The sequence below is a fragment of the Ranitomeya variabilis genome, chromosome 4 (assembly GCF_051348905.1).
Source record: "Ranitomeya variabilis isolate aRanVar5 chromosome 4, aRanVar5.hap1, whole genome shotgun sequence".
Classification (NCBI taxonomy): Eukaryota; Metazoa; Chordata; class Amphibia; order Anura; family Dendrobatidae; genus Ranitomeya; species Ranitomeya variabilis.
The window spans coordinates 290,018,000-290,031,608 of record NC_135235.1 but is presented as its reverse complement, the minus strand read 5'-3'; the positions used below and the strand labels follow the sequence as shown (position 1 = coordinate 290,031,608).

The following is a 13,609-nucleotide window of genomic DNA, read 5'->3' as shown; positions in this document are numbered from 1 at the left end:
TACCCTAAATTCGATTAAATATCTTTGGCACCAAAAATGCTGTTGACCAGTGTAATTGTCTAAGGGTGCTTCCGTCTCTGTCCTTCTGTCTGTCTGTTGCGGTTATTCGTTCTCTGATTGGTCTCGCCAGCTGCCTGGTCGCGGCAGCCATGACAATCAGCGATGCGCACAGTCTGGAAAAAAATGGCCGCTCCTTACTCCCTGCACTCACTGCCCGGCACCCCATACACCCCTCCGGTCACCGCTCACACAGGGTTAATGCCGGCGGTAACGGACCGCGTTATGCCGCGGGTAACGCACTCCGTTACCGCCGCTATTAACCCTGTGTGTCCCCAACTTTGTACTATTGACGCTGCCTATGCGGCATCAATAGTACAAAATGTAATGTTAAAAATAATAATAAAAAAACCTGCTATACTCACCCTCTGTAGTCCGCTGAGCCGCTCGTGCCGCCCGCCATCTTCCGTTGCAGGTTGCGGTGGCAAAGATGGTATGGCAGAAGGACCTGCCATGACGTCACGGTCATGTGACCGCGACGTCATCACAAGTCCTGCGCAGAAAGGACCTGACGTGACGTCACGGTCATGTGACCGACGTCATCACAAGTCCTGCGCTCAGACCAACCCTGGGACCGGAAGCTGCCGTGGACTACAAGGGGCCCTCGGAAAGGTGAGTATATGTTTATTTTTTTAACCTGTGACAAACCTGGCTGGGCAATATACTACGTGGCTCTGTGCTGTATACTACGTCGCTGGGCAATATACTACGTAACTGGCAATATACTGCGTGGCTGGGCAATATACTACGTGGACATGCATATTCTAGAATACCCGATGCGTTAGAATCAGGCCATCTAGTGTGTGTATGTATCTCTCTATATCTATCTCTCTATATCTCTCTCTCGCCATCTCTCTCTCGCCATCTCTCTCTCGCCATCTCTCTCTCGCCATCTCTCTCTCGCCATCTCTCTCTCGCCATCTCTCTCTCGCCATCTCTCTCGCCATCTCTCTCGCCATCTCTCTCTCGCCATCTCTCTCTCGCCATCTCTCTCGCCATCTCTCTCTCGCCATCTCTCTCGCCATCTCTCTCTCGCCATCTCTCTCTCGCCATCTCTCTCTCGCCATCTCTCTCGCCATCTCTCTCTCGCCATCTCTCTCTCGCCATCTCTCTCGCCCTCTCTCTCTCGCCCTCTCTCTCTCGCCCTCTCTCTCGCCCTCTCTCTCTCGCCCTCTCTCTCTCGCCCTCTCTCGCGCGCCCTCTCTCTCGCGCCCTCTCTCTCGCGCCCTCTCCCTCTACCCTCTCTATATCCCCAGTATTGCGGCGGCTGAAAACTTTTTTTAATTTTTTTTAATTTTAAATTTTGGCACTTTTTTTTTCTTTTACTGTCTTTAGTTCCCTTGAGGGTAGGTGCACACTGTCAGTAAACGCTGCTGGTTGGACGCTGCGTACTTCTGCAGATGTTACAGCATAGTGGATGGGATTTCAAGAAGTCTCCACAAGATAAATTTCACCCGTACAGTGTATTGGATGCGGTGATTCCGCACGGTTCAATGAACGGATAAGTGCTGCGTCCAAAGCGCTGCCGATTTCCTGAACGTGTGCACATACCCTGTAGGGTTTGTCCCACAAACAAGTTAATTTCAATCAATAGATCTTGAAATAGTTTCCACAATTAGATGTGATTAAATAAAATCTTCCTGTGCTGAGATGATCTTATAAATGTGCTCCTGCTGTGTTATGTTGTGCTGTAGTATGATTAGACCATAATCCCTGCACGGTCAGACGCAGCCATTACACAGGACACAGCAGGGGCACATTTATCAGATTATCTCAGCACAGGAACATTTTATTTACACACATCCCAATTGTGGAAATGATTATTCCAAGATCTATTGATTTAACATTAGCTTTTGTTCGTGTGAAAAAATGTTTTAAGGAATTGGAACTGTGATTGATCTTGCACTTTACACAGCAGTACTACAGTACTGCTGTATATAGCAAAAATCACTAGTCTCCTATGAACACCAGCTGCAGGCTCGTTTTAACAAGAGTACCGTCATTACGGTGTCTTGATCATAACACCGACTGTTGTAGCAACCCACTGGAGCCCCACAATCACGTTGCTGGGGCACCGATGGGCACATAGAATGACAACAATCTCTACTGGCGAGCATTATATGCTGCTGCCAGAGATTGACAGCAACGTTTTAAGGGTATGTGCACACATTGCGGATTTGGCTGCGGATCAGCGGTTTTTCATGCGGTGTACGTACAGTACCGTGTAAACCTATAGAAAACCAAATTCGCAGTGCACACGCTGCGGAAAATTCCACGCAGAAATGCAGCGGTTTATTTTCCGCAGCATGTCAATTCTTTGTGTGGAAGCACAGCGTTTCTGCACCCATGACTATACATTGAGTAAGGCAAATTCGCACATCAAAAAAAACGAAGACAATCCGCAAGTAGTCCTCATTAAATCTGCACCCACTTTGGCCTGCGTTTTCTGCCAAGAGATGCGCATTCTGTGCAGAAAAATCCGCAGCCAAATCCGCAACATGTGCACATACCCTTAAGGTTAACCGTTGCGGGCGGAGATCTACACGTGCGGCTGTAAGAGGCAGATGATGACTGTCACAGCCATCATCAGCCAGGAAAGATGCAGGTTCGGCTCGTGAGTCCAGATCAAAGTCGGGGATCCTGCATATGACATACAAAATGTCACATGTCGGTAAGGGGTAAATAAATGAGGGAATCTTTTCATATTTGGAAAAAATTTGATGAACCTGGCAAATTTGATTTGTGGCAAATTACAAGTACTCGAGTGGCCCTGAAAAGAAAATGTAAGGGTATGTGCAGACAATCAGTAACCCGCAGCGACCAGATGTTACAGCATAGTGGATGGTATTTCAAGAAAATCCCATGCCCACTATGCGTCCACAGATGCCCGCGGAGATGGGACATGCGGCTTGTCAATTTCTCCGCAAGAGAAATTTCACCAATAGAATGTATTGGACGGCGTGAATCCACATAGTTCAGTGAATACACGCGGATTCACCTGCGTTCAATAGACCGCAGCGCATTGGACGTAGCAAACATGCGCTACATTCAAAGCGCTGCCATTTCCTGATCATGTGCACATACCCTAAGGCTCTGAGGTCTCTCAGGACTGTACTCAAGCTATTACATGCAAACATAGCCCTATTAATGTCAGTGACCTCTACAAATATGGTGAGTAAATATATGACCACTGTTCGTCACTGCTGTGCTGTCACACTCTACCTGTACAGTTTTAATTCAATTTTTAGTTTTTGCTCGAGTCCCCAACCCGCATGTTTTGTGGCTGTTAGACAGCCAATAAACCTGCAGGGATTGTCTGCCGTACACGGTAACGCCATAGCTATGTTGACTACTGGCATTAATGTGATTGGCAGGCAGCATTGGGTCTTTGTATAAGACCGGTGATGCAATGCTCGGCACACTGTCTTCAGGAAGCAGTTCAGTTGATCTAGGAGGGAGAGCTTAGACTAGAGCATATGGGCAGTGTCTAAATGTTATTGCAATAGCTGTATACTGCTGCTGCGCCATTAAAACAAGGCTTTTTCAGGGTTACATACGGTCTTTAGTAAAACCGCTGTTACCGGCATTCAGTGTAGGGATAGCTGTTGGAGGAGGGATAGTTTGGGATTAGAGGCATACAGGCAGGCTTTATTTCCTTAGTCCTTCTATAGGTATACTGTTGATGCAACCTAAAAACAAGCCCTTTTCAGGGGTACATATTTTCTTTCCCCTATTAACACCGGAAAGTTTGCAAGCATATATTATATACCAGAGACTGAGAACTGTCTGTGCTGCTGTTGGTGCAGTGCTGCGGGAACACAACAAACCACGCTCATCAACGAGACCTAGCTTCCTGTCCCACTTTGTGGGCGGGGGGGAGGATCCAACTCTTAGGGTATGTGTCCACGTTCAGGATTGCATCAGGATTTGGTCAGGATTTTACATCCGTATTTGTAAGCCAAAACAAGGAGTGGGTGATAAATGCAGAATTGGTGCATGTGTTTCTATTATACTTTTCCTCTAATTGTTCCACTCCTGGTTTTGGCTTACAAATACTGATGGAAAATCCTGACCAAATCCTGATGCAATCCTGAACGTGGACACATACCCTTAGGCTGCTTTCACACACCAGTTTTTTGCCGTCAGGCTAAATCTGGCTAATTTTGGGAAAAAAAATGGATCCGGCAAAAGCTGCCGCTGGATACGTTTTTTTTTTTTTTTTTCTCATAGACTTGTATTAGCGACGGATTGCCTCACAGTTCATCAGTTTTTTGCTGGATCTGTCGAAAATTTGTTTTCCGCAGGAAACGGACATAGTAACGTTTTGTCTGTTGAAAAAAACGGACAGCAACGAGTCCGGCGTTTGATATAATGGAAGCCTATGGCCTTGGATCCATAAAATGACTGAATCCGGCAGCGGATTCCGTTTAGGTTTTAAATGTTTCCCATTCTGGTATCTCTCGCTCGTCCCTGGTTTTCAGCTAGTCAGATCCGGCAAAAAAACCAAAACCTGATCCGTTGCATCAATTTTTCATAATTTGCGACGGAACCGTTTTTTAAAAATTCACCGGATTGAGACTGACTGCAAAAAACTGATGTGTGAAAGTAGTCTTAAAGCTAGAACAGTGCAAACAGATGGTCAGTTGGATGGCAGATGAAGCTTCCAGTATGTTTCCCAGCACCACCCAGTCTTCCTCACGGTCCAGTCTCGCTAGCCAAGAGTAGTCTGGGCCACACAATCCTCAACCGGATCCTCATTTCTCCCACCATGGCAAGTCACAGGAGAGAAGTTATCCCACACTTGGACACTCCGAAGAGCTCTTTACATTTCCACTTATTGATTCTGGCTTTTCGCCCTGCATGTTTCAAGAGGGACACAAGGAGATTGTGTGGTGATAAACAAATATTTGAGCTCATAATGTTTAGAGGGTCCTCTTGTGACCCTCATTAATTTTTCTAGGGTGTGTATGGCGCTCTATTTCATAAATTTTACAGGATGTGTATGAAGCCTACCTCTACAACTGTCATATACACATACACCCCGGAGTAAATGTTTCTCAGCCATTTACATGTCTTCAAGGGTGTATTGCAGTCTCTCCTCATTTTTGGCATCCCTTGCACTTCATTCATAAGCTTTGAGTCTAGGAGTCCCACTACCTAACAAATGTAGCAGAATGTGTATTTTGCCCTCCTTTATGTCTAATACAAGGTGTATCGGAGTCCTTCTTCTAATTTTTGGCAGTTCTTGCATTATCAGCATAGGCTAGGAGTCTGAAACCTTCATAAACTAACAGGATGTGTCTGATCATGTCACACACCACATGCCCAGATAAGGCCGTATACTGTTGAAACTGAAACCCACCGGTAAATGTAATTTTATTTCCCCCTCTACAATGTCATCTACTGTAGTAGTAGTAGGTAATGGGGAAATGCAGTGAGATGGCCGGGCTATTAAGAGGTGGAGGAGGTTTTTTTTTTTTTCTTTTGCCATATACAAATCATTATTGCAGGAAAGAAGGTTTCCTAACATTTTTCTCCTGTAAAACCGATTTTATCTTCAGTTTTGTAGATTTTATTTTCCATCTTTGGAGTAATACCCTGACATTTTTCTCAGCAGCAAACTTGGGAGTTGGATGAATCCGGTTGTCTCCCCATGCTGTTCCCATTCCCTTTGAGCGTACTTTCCATCCATTTCAGCGTCCTCTCCCACTGCACCGCTCCGAGCAGATGACTGAGCGCCGCACTCCTTGGTGTTTATGAGCACAGCGCCATATCTGGCAGTGGTTGCGCATGGTACTGCAGCTGCTGCCAAATGTATGGAGTTGTAACAGGTAAACATAGGTGCACCAAAATATATATTTTTTCCTTAGTATAGGACATAGTCAGATCTCGAAAGCTCTGGATTTTATTTAAATCTATAAACTATTAAGCTTGTGTGCAGACTTTTAAAGGGATCCTGTCACCAGGTTTGGCCAATACAAGTTACAGCCACCCCCTTTCAGGGCTTATATACAGCACTCTATAATGCTGTATATCTGCCCCTGATCCGACCTGTAAGAAAAGAAAAATAACTTTAATTATACTCCCCTGTGGGGTGGTCCTTCCCTGCGTCATCCACACAGGCTCCCCGGAATCACACTCCTGCGCAGGCGTAAGTATGCCTGCGCAGGAGTGTGATTCCGGGGAGCCTGTGTGGATGATGCAGGGAAGGACCACCCCACAGGGGAGTATAATTAAAGTTGCAGAGAGCAGAGCAAAGACCTGCAGGCGCCGGTAAAGGTCAAAGCCCCGGCGCCTGCGCACTGCAGGACTTTGCTCTGCCTTCAACAGGGCAGATAAGTACTCCTGCGCAGGACTGCGATTCCGGGAGCCTGTATGGGTAATGCAGGGACACGTCATCCACATGAAGCAAGCAGGAGGGCGGCATTGCAAGAAGATGGGAGGCGCCGGACCATCGACCATTGGACCGGACTGCCCCCCAGGTGAATGTTGTTTTGGTTTTTTTTTGTTTTTTTTCTTCTGTTACAGGTCAGATCGGGGGCTTATATATAGCATTATAAAGTGCTGTATATCAGCCCTGAAAGGGGGTGGCCGTAACTTGGATCTGCCAAACCTGGTGACTGGTTCCCTTTCAAAGCATTCCAGTTTTCATCTACCCATTGGATTAGTACTTTAGATCGGTGTGGGTCTCCTCCTGATCATCGAAACGAGATTTATTATATACCATTCATTCTTATCCGATCCTAGGCCATGATCAGAAGCAGTTGAATGGAGTAGCAAGTTCTGAAAGTGCCCGCTCATAATCTGTGAAAGACTGATGGCCAAGCTCTGCGCTCATCTATTGTCCACAGTGCTATCATAGCTTTTCGATGGCTGGGCTCAAGAGCAACTGGTCATTTCATTCCGCTTCACCTGACTGCATTCCTACGGTCGCATATTGGCAACCTGTGTGGATTTCAGCACTGATTTTAACAATTGCCTAGCCAGTGAATACACCTTTTAACCAGGTGAACAGGAATGGTGGACTTTTCTAGCTCTGTTGCTCTAGAAGAATACAGGTGCAGTACGTCTTGGCTGGCCTAAATCTGACGAGGATGAAAACCAATGAATTGGCTCTTATCTAAAGACCCCCATTAGATTTAAGTCATCCCAAGTTCTCCGGCAGGATTAGTAAAGTCTAATGTGTATGGGGGGCTGACAGTTTATATTGGGGTAGAGAAAGATCTCATCTGATCTCCAAATGCGGTTTTTTTTTTTTGTGTTTTTTTTTTTAAGATTTGATAACTAAAGAAAAATATGCAATTAATTTTTTTGTACAAATTTTGTGTACAAATTTTGTACACCGGGATAATGTGCGCCCTTTAATATATGCACAGTACTCTTCAACGCTAATTTTTGTACTTTGTTTTTTTTTGTTTTTTTTTTGCAGTGGCTTCCTCCTTACCCCCATCCTTCTATTTTATGCACCCCATCCCAGGTTTTGCGCCTTTTTTTTTTGTTCCCCATACTACACTGCTCTTTATGCATCCTATCTTCATGACCCATGTTTCCATATAAGCTCACTTTTTTTTTTTTCCTGTGATGTGAAAAGTGGGTTATTTAAAATTTTATAATCAATCTTCCAAGATAATGGACATATCAGCAATCTGTAGTATATTAATAGTACTAATTTAAGGTATTAATCCTTTCTCTAATACCCCATTTGCTTGTAATGTCCATTTTGCAGGCATATCTGAAGTATACACCTTACACTTTCTTCTGCCTTGTATGCCATGTATGTGTGCTGTTCTATAGTGGAGGCTACTGCAATAATGAACATGTCTGTATAATGCTTTTGGGCCAATAAAATGCCCTCTTACAAACGTCTGGTTCAGTGTCACTTTTATTGAGCAGCTTTATGGCTACAGAAACCTCAAGTGATCTAGGCTAGTGAGCACGTGTGGCACTGGGTAGTTTCTTCAATTTCAATCATGCCTTCTGTTATAGGAGCCGTAATAGGTTTGTCAGTGGAAAGTCACAGGCCCCCATTCATCAAGACTTGCTTGTCATACGCCAGTCTGAGAATCGTGCAGGAGTAAGATGCATAAATTCCTTAAGGCGATGTTCACACGTTGCTTTTTTTTTTTTATGCACAAGAGACAAATGTACCCTGAAGAAAAACATGCAAGTAAAACAACAAAAACTAAGCAAATTTGTGAATCTTCACATGAGGATTCTCCGGTTATGGGAGAGGAGAACATGTGACCGCGATTGTGCAATTTGCATACATGCAGTCACATGCCAACTAGACTGTATCCGGCCTCGCTCATTGCAAGCGTACTGAGCTAAGCTGGACACTTCTAGTCAGAATGGGGCCCGGTAGTTTGCAAATCGCATACTTGTGGTTGTATGACTGCTCGTTACCGTCAGTATCCTTACAGTGCACAGTGCGCGCGATGCAAGGATTCACAAGACTGCAGACTTGTAGTTTTAGACCAGACAACCTCTTTTATTTTGATTTTAGGAACCTTAAAGTAAGTGTTCTAAAATCTGTATCAAAGTAAGGGGACCTTATGGTGAGTAGCCATAACTAGATTACACATACTCAGGATAGTTTTGGAGAAAACCTTCATATATATGAAGTGGTGCTGAAGAAAAACCCTTCAGGTTCATACACAGAAGCGCTGGCCGAAGTACTGTGCACGGGGTCCCACCGTCCGGAGCACTCTTCCTTCAGCTGCTCCGGCTAGCATAGGCCCTTTTCACACATCAGTTTTTTTGCTATCAGTCGCAATCTGTCGAATTTTGAAAAAAAAAAATGGATCCGGCGTCTGGTGCCGCCGGATCAGTTTTTTGTCTCATAGACTTGTATTAGCGACGGATGGGCTCACGTTTCATCCGTCATTTGTCTGGCGGCCGGAGACAATGGACAAAGTAACGTTTTTTGTGCACATCGAAAAAATGGATCCGTCACCGTCCGTCATTTGCTAGAATGGAAGCCTATGGGGCCGGATCCGTCAAATGACTGAATCGGGTGACGGATTCCACTTTTTTAACTGAGCATTCTCTTGATCCAATTAGCCAGATCCGCTAGTTGGATCCGTCCAAAAAACGGATCTGTCGCATCAGTTTTTCACAGTCTGCGAAATACCCCTCGAGGCAACGGATTGTGACTGACGGCAAAAAACTGATGTGTGAAAGGGGCCATAGTGCTGTCAGATACCTTAGGAGGTGGGATGCTTCAGACTGAGCAACCCCACCCATTGTGTGGCGCATCCCCATATGAAAACAATGAAGGTTTCCTATAAAACTTTCCAGCAGACTTGGGGCTTTTTCACATGCAATGTTTTTGAGGGTTTTTTTTCCTTTGCCATGCGTTTTTTGATGTTTAGCCATTTAGAGCTCAATGTGCGGAAAAAAAAATGCACAAAATGTAAGGAATAAAAATGCTCTATTTAAACCTCATTAACTTTGAGGTTACTTTACAACCTTGCATGTTTTACACGTGGAAAAATGTGCATAAAAAATACACACTTAAAAGCTACCTGTGAACGAGTCCTTAAATAAAAGGCTCTTTATTGTGCACAGCCCCAACGAAGTCCTGTGCTTGGCAGAGTGATGCCAATTTTTGGAGCATACAGGTGATTCCTATATGAAGCACTTTCTGCACATCCTCAGGATGCGCCATAAAGGCTTCGATTCTCTGAACCTCATTATTTCTCTATATAGTTGCAGTTTTATGACTTTGGGGCATCATAGCTCTCCCCTACAGATATCGAAGGATAGAAGGATCCGGCCTTTGGGATTTCAACGTCCGATCCTTGTTGGCTGAATGATCATTAGGTCGATAGTTTCCGAATGTGTGTAGGGGCCCTCTGGATTGGTCAGGATTGCCGTAGTATGAAGCCACTTCAGTAAATTAGTTCCTGGTAGAACAGCTCCATGAATAGTACCTTTGGGAATGGGAGCCATTTGCTTTGCATTGTAATTAGTGACTATTACTAAAACATGCACCTAGTAAATTATTCCTGGCATGTGCACAGGTGTGGCTGCGGTAAAGATTGTGCATCTACCCTCCTTCTGTATGAGGTAGAGCATAGTCTGCAAGTGTTACCATGACTAGGACCTATTACGTGGTCACCAAATAGGTTGTTTCAATTGCAGCTGGCAACCAAGTCTGGCCCATAAAGAACCACTTTGGGGATGCTCTTTTGATGGCTCCAGATTAAGGCCTGGTTTAGGCGGCCATATTTCATGGTCCGCATACAGGACTTACTGCTGGTCTTCTGGCTCGAACCTACAAATTCATATGTTTGAGGCTGTAAGTTTGGGTTGTGAGATTTGCTGTCATTCCAGTTATTGTAGTCCACATACAGACCATGAAACACGGCCATCTGAACTCGCCATGAAAATTTACAGTTTAATATATTCTCCTTGTCTGTTAGCCTGCAAGATACATTACCGTGTACCTTTAAAAGAATATATTATGGGGGGTTCAGACTAAGGGCAGACACAGACTTACCTTTCAGGTGCGTTTACATTATCCAATGTTTTAGTCTAGCACTACATGTGCGCACTGAGCGGTCTTTAATAGATGAAATAATTGCAAAAATCCCAGATATGGGGCTGCTATCTCCCCTGATATGCCAGTTTTAGCATATAATTGTATGCCCCATAATTTAACAACTCTGTAGCATCTTTTTTTTTTACTGTGTTGTGCCGTTCCTTTTGGAAATGCAGGAATAATTTGACAAGTGGGCATGTCCCTGCAGAGTCTGACACTGTCCAATCATGTCTGACCCAGATGACAAAGAAAATGGTGACAATATCCAGTAGTGGTAGGGCCGCACCCTAGAATTATATAGTCTTTTTTGGACTCAAAGGCGCAGGTCCTTACCGGGGGGTCCAACCCAGTCCACAGTTCCAAATATAAACAAAGAAAGGACAGCGCCACATCAGGATGTGAAGAAAGCAACTTACATTTTAATCTGCCTCCTGCGGCAACGTTTCGGTCCGAGGACCTTTATCGTGCTTGATAAAGGTCCTCGGACCGAAACGTTGCCGCAGGAGGCAGATTAAAATGTAAGTTGCTTTCTATACATCCTGATGTGGCGCTGTCCTTTCTTTGTTTATAAAAGAAAATGGTGACGTCCTGTTGTCATGTTAAAAATATATTTGAAGGAGAAATAACTAAGGACAGCGCAATAGTTATAAAGAAATGAGCACTAGCATAGTTTTGGGAAACAGGCCTGTTCGGGAGAGGAAACAGGCCTGTTCGGGAGAGGAAACAGGCCTGTTCGGGAGAGGAAACAGGCCTGTTCGGGAGAGGAAACAGGCCTGTTCGGGAGAGGAAACAGGCCTGTTCGGGAGAGGAAACAGGCCTGTTCGGGAGAGGAAACCGATTATTTCCGTTTCTGGCCAATACTTGTAGCGTTATATAGGGGGGTTCCACTACTTTTGATAGGATAGGTATTTTGTATAAAAAAAAGTGGAAAACCACTTTAAGGACAACCTTACAATGTATTTTTTTTTCTTCAGTTTAATTGAGAACCTCCAGTTACTGCTGCTTCGCTAATTCTGTTTTTAGTCTCTACTCGTCATGAAAAAATTATGCCTGGATGTAAAGTTTCTCTTTATCCAACTGGGCGTATACCAAAGGACTAGTCTGTGGGCGTTTGCTTTATCTCTTTTGCTGGCCAATCAGAAACAGGCCACCCCCCCTAGAGAGGTTCTGTGGTACATGCCCAGTTGTTGAAGGGGAAATGTTACATTTTTATTACCGGGGAGCATAACTTTGACCCAGAGGGTCACAGAAGAAAAAGGAAAACGTTCAGAATCGGGATGAGAGGAGGGAATACGTTTAACCTTTCAGAGGATTTTATTTTAAATTTATCTTTTTTTGTGACATTATTTCTGTAGACAGGTTCAAGTGGAATTAATTGCAGGCGTTATATAGATATATTAGAAATTGCACTTTAGGACATGGAGTCCAACGCTCTGCTTTCTCCCAAGTTTTCCTAGACCATGTAGCGGGGGTTGAGCTTTTGCGCATCTGTCCCATTCAACATCTGGTTCCAGAGCCCCGATCTCTAGGGGGGGTCCCAGCAGTCGGACCTCTAGTCATCAGGGTGTCACATTCCCCAAACATCTCATATTGAAGACCTATCCAATGGTTCAATATGGTGTGACCTGATAATCGCTAAGCCTAACCTAGTCAAGATTGTTAAATAATGGATCAGCACAGAATTTCCAACCTTTTTAAAGTCAAGGGTCACGTTTTTCCTTGTGGAGAGTGACGAGCCAGATCTGGCATGTTAGAGAAAGGAGACTGATGCTCACCTTCATGCTCCTCTGGGAAATTGAAGATACAATTTGCATATTTGGAGGACTAGAACCACCTATTGGAAGCAGTGATCCGAAAAGTCAATATTGACTCTTCAACAAGCCTTGCGATATGACTTGGAATAAAAGCCTACAGGCCCCATCTCATAGCGAGATCGCTAGCGAGATCGCTGCTGAGTCACTAGTTTTGTGACGCAACAGCGACCTCAGTAGCGATCTCGCTATGTGTGACACGTACCAGCGACCCGGCCCCTGCTGCGAGATCGCTGGTCGTGTCGGAATGGCCTGGACCTTTTTTTGGTCGTTGAGGTCCCACTGACATCGCTGAATCGGTGTGTGTGACACCGATCCAGCGATGTCTTCACTGGTAACCAGGGTAAACATCGCGTTATTAAGCGCAGGGCCGCGCTTAGTAACCCGATGTTTACCCTGGTTACCAAAAAAAACAAACAATACATACTCGCCTTTCCAATTTTTAATTAAAGGAGTATTCCCATCTCCAAGATCCTATCCCAATATGTAGTAGTTATAATAGCAAATACCTTCAATTAGAAATGTAGGATAGTTCTTCTGATTTGCTATGTCGCTTGCCTCATGTGCAGGGCATTGCAGTAGTTTAGGTATCCATGGTTACAGCCTCTCACATAGCCACAGTTGCTAGTGGTCGTAATGATGAATACCTAAGCTATTGCAATGCCCTGCACATGGGGAACGTGACATAGCTAAACCGAAAATCTGCAGCAAAAATGTAGTATAGTTCTTCTATGTGGGTTTCACATTTTGCAATTCGTAGGTTGAAAATCTGCAGCAAAAGTCCCAAAGAATTCAACATGGATTCCACTTGTCTTATGTCCCATGTGGACGTACCCTCACAAGGCGTGGTTGGGGGGCTACACACGGCGATGGGAGCTATTTATAGTGGCCGTGGTCCCTCCATCTCCAGTTAGGAATTGCTTAGGTGAGAATCTCATCATCTGGGCAGGAGAGGACAGGCCAAGGACAGAGATTGCTTTGCGTTTCGTAGACCTTGCCCTTTAAGTAGAGCTTATTAAGAAAGCCGTTATTAAATTGTAAAATAGTCAGCCTAATGAATGGCCCAATAATGTCAGTGGTCGCTTCTATCCCTCCATAGTAAATGAATAAATGTATGCCAGTAATGGCTTCTTTTCCCCTTAGTTGATAAAATTAACACACGGCATAAAATTTATATGCAAACCAGAGTCCGGCCGCG

General features: G+C 44.6%; 1 protein-coding gene across 1 annotated transcript in view; it reads left to right on the top strand.

Annotated features, from left to right (window-relative positions):
• SSU72 (SSU72 homolog, RNA polymerase II CTD phosphatase) overlaps positions 1 to 13,609 on the top strand; it is a 111,817-nt gene that overhangs the window by 85,632 nt on the left and 12,576 nt on the right. The gene's annotated exons all lie outside the window — the stretch shown is intronic.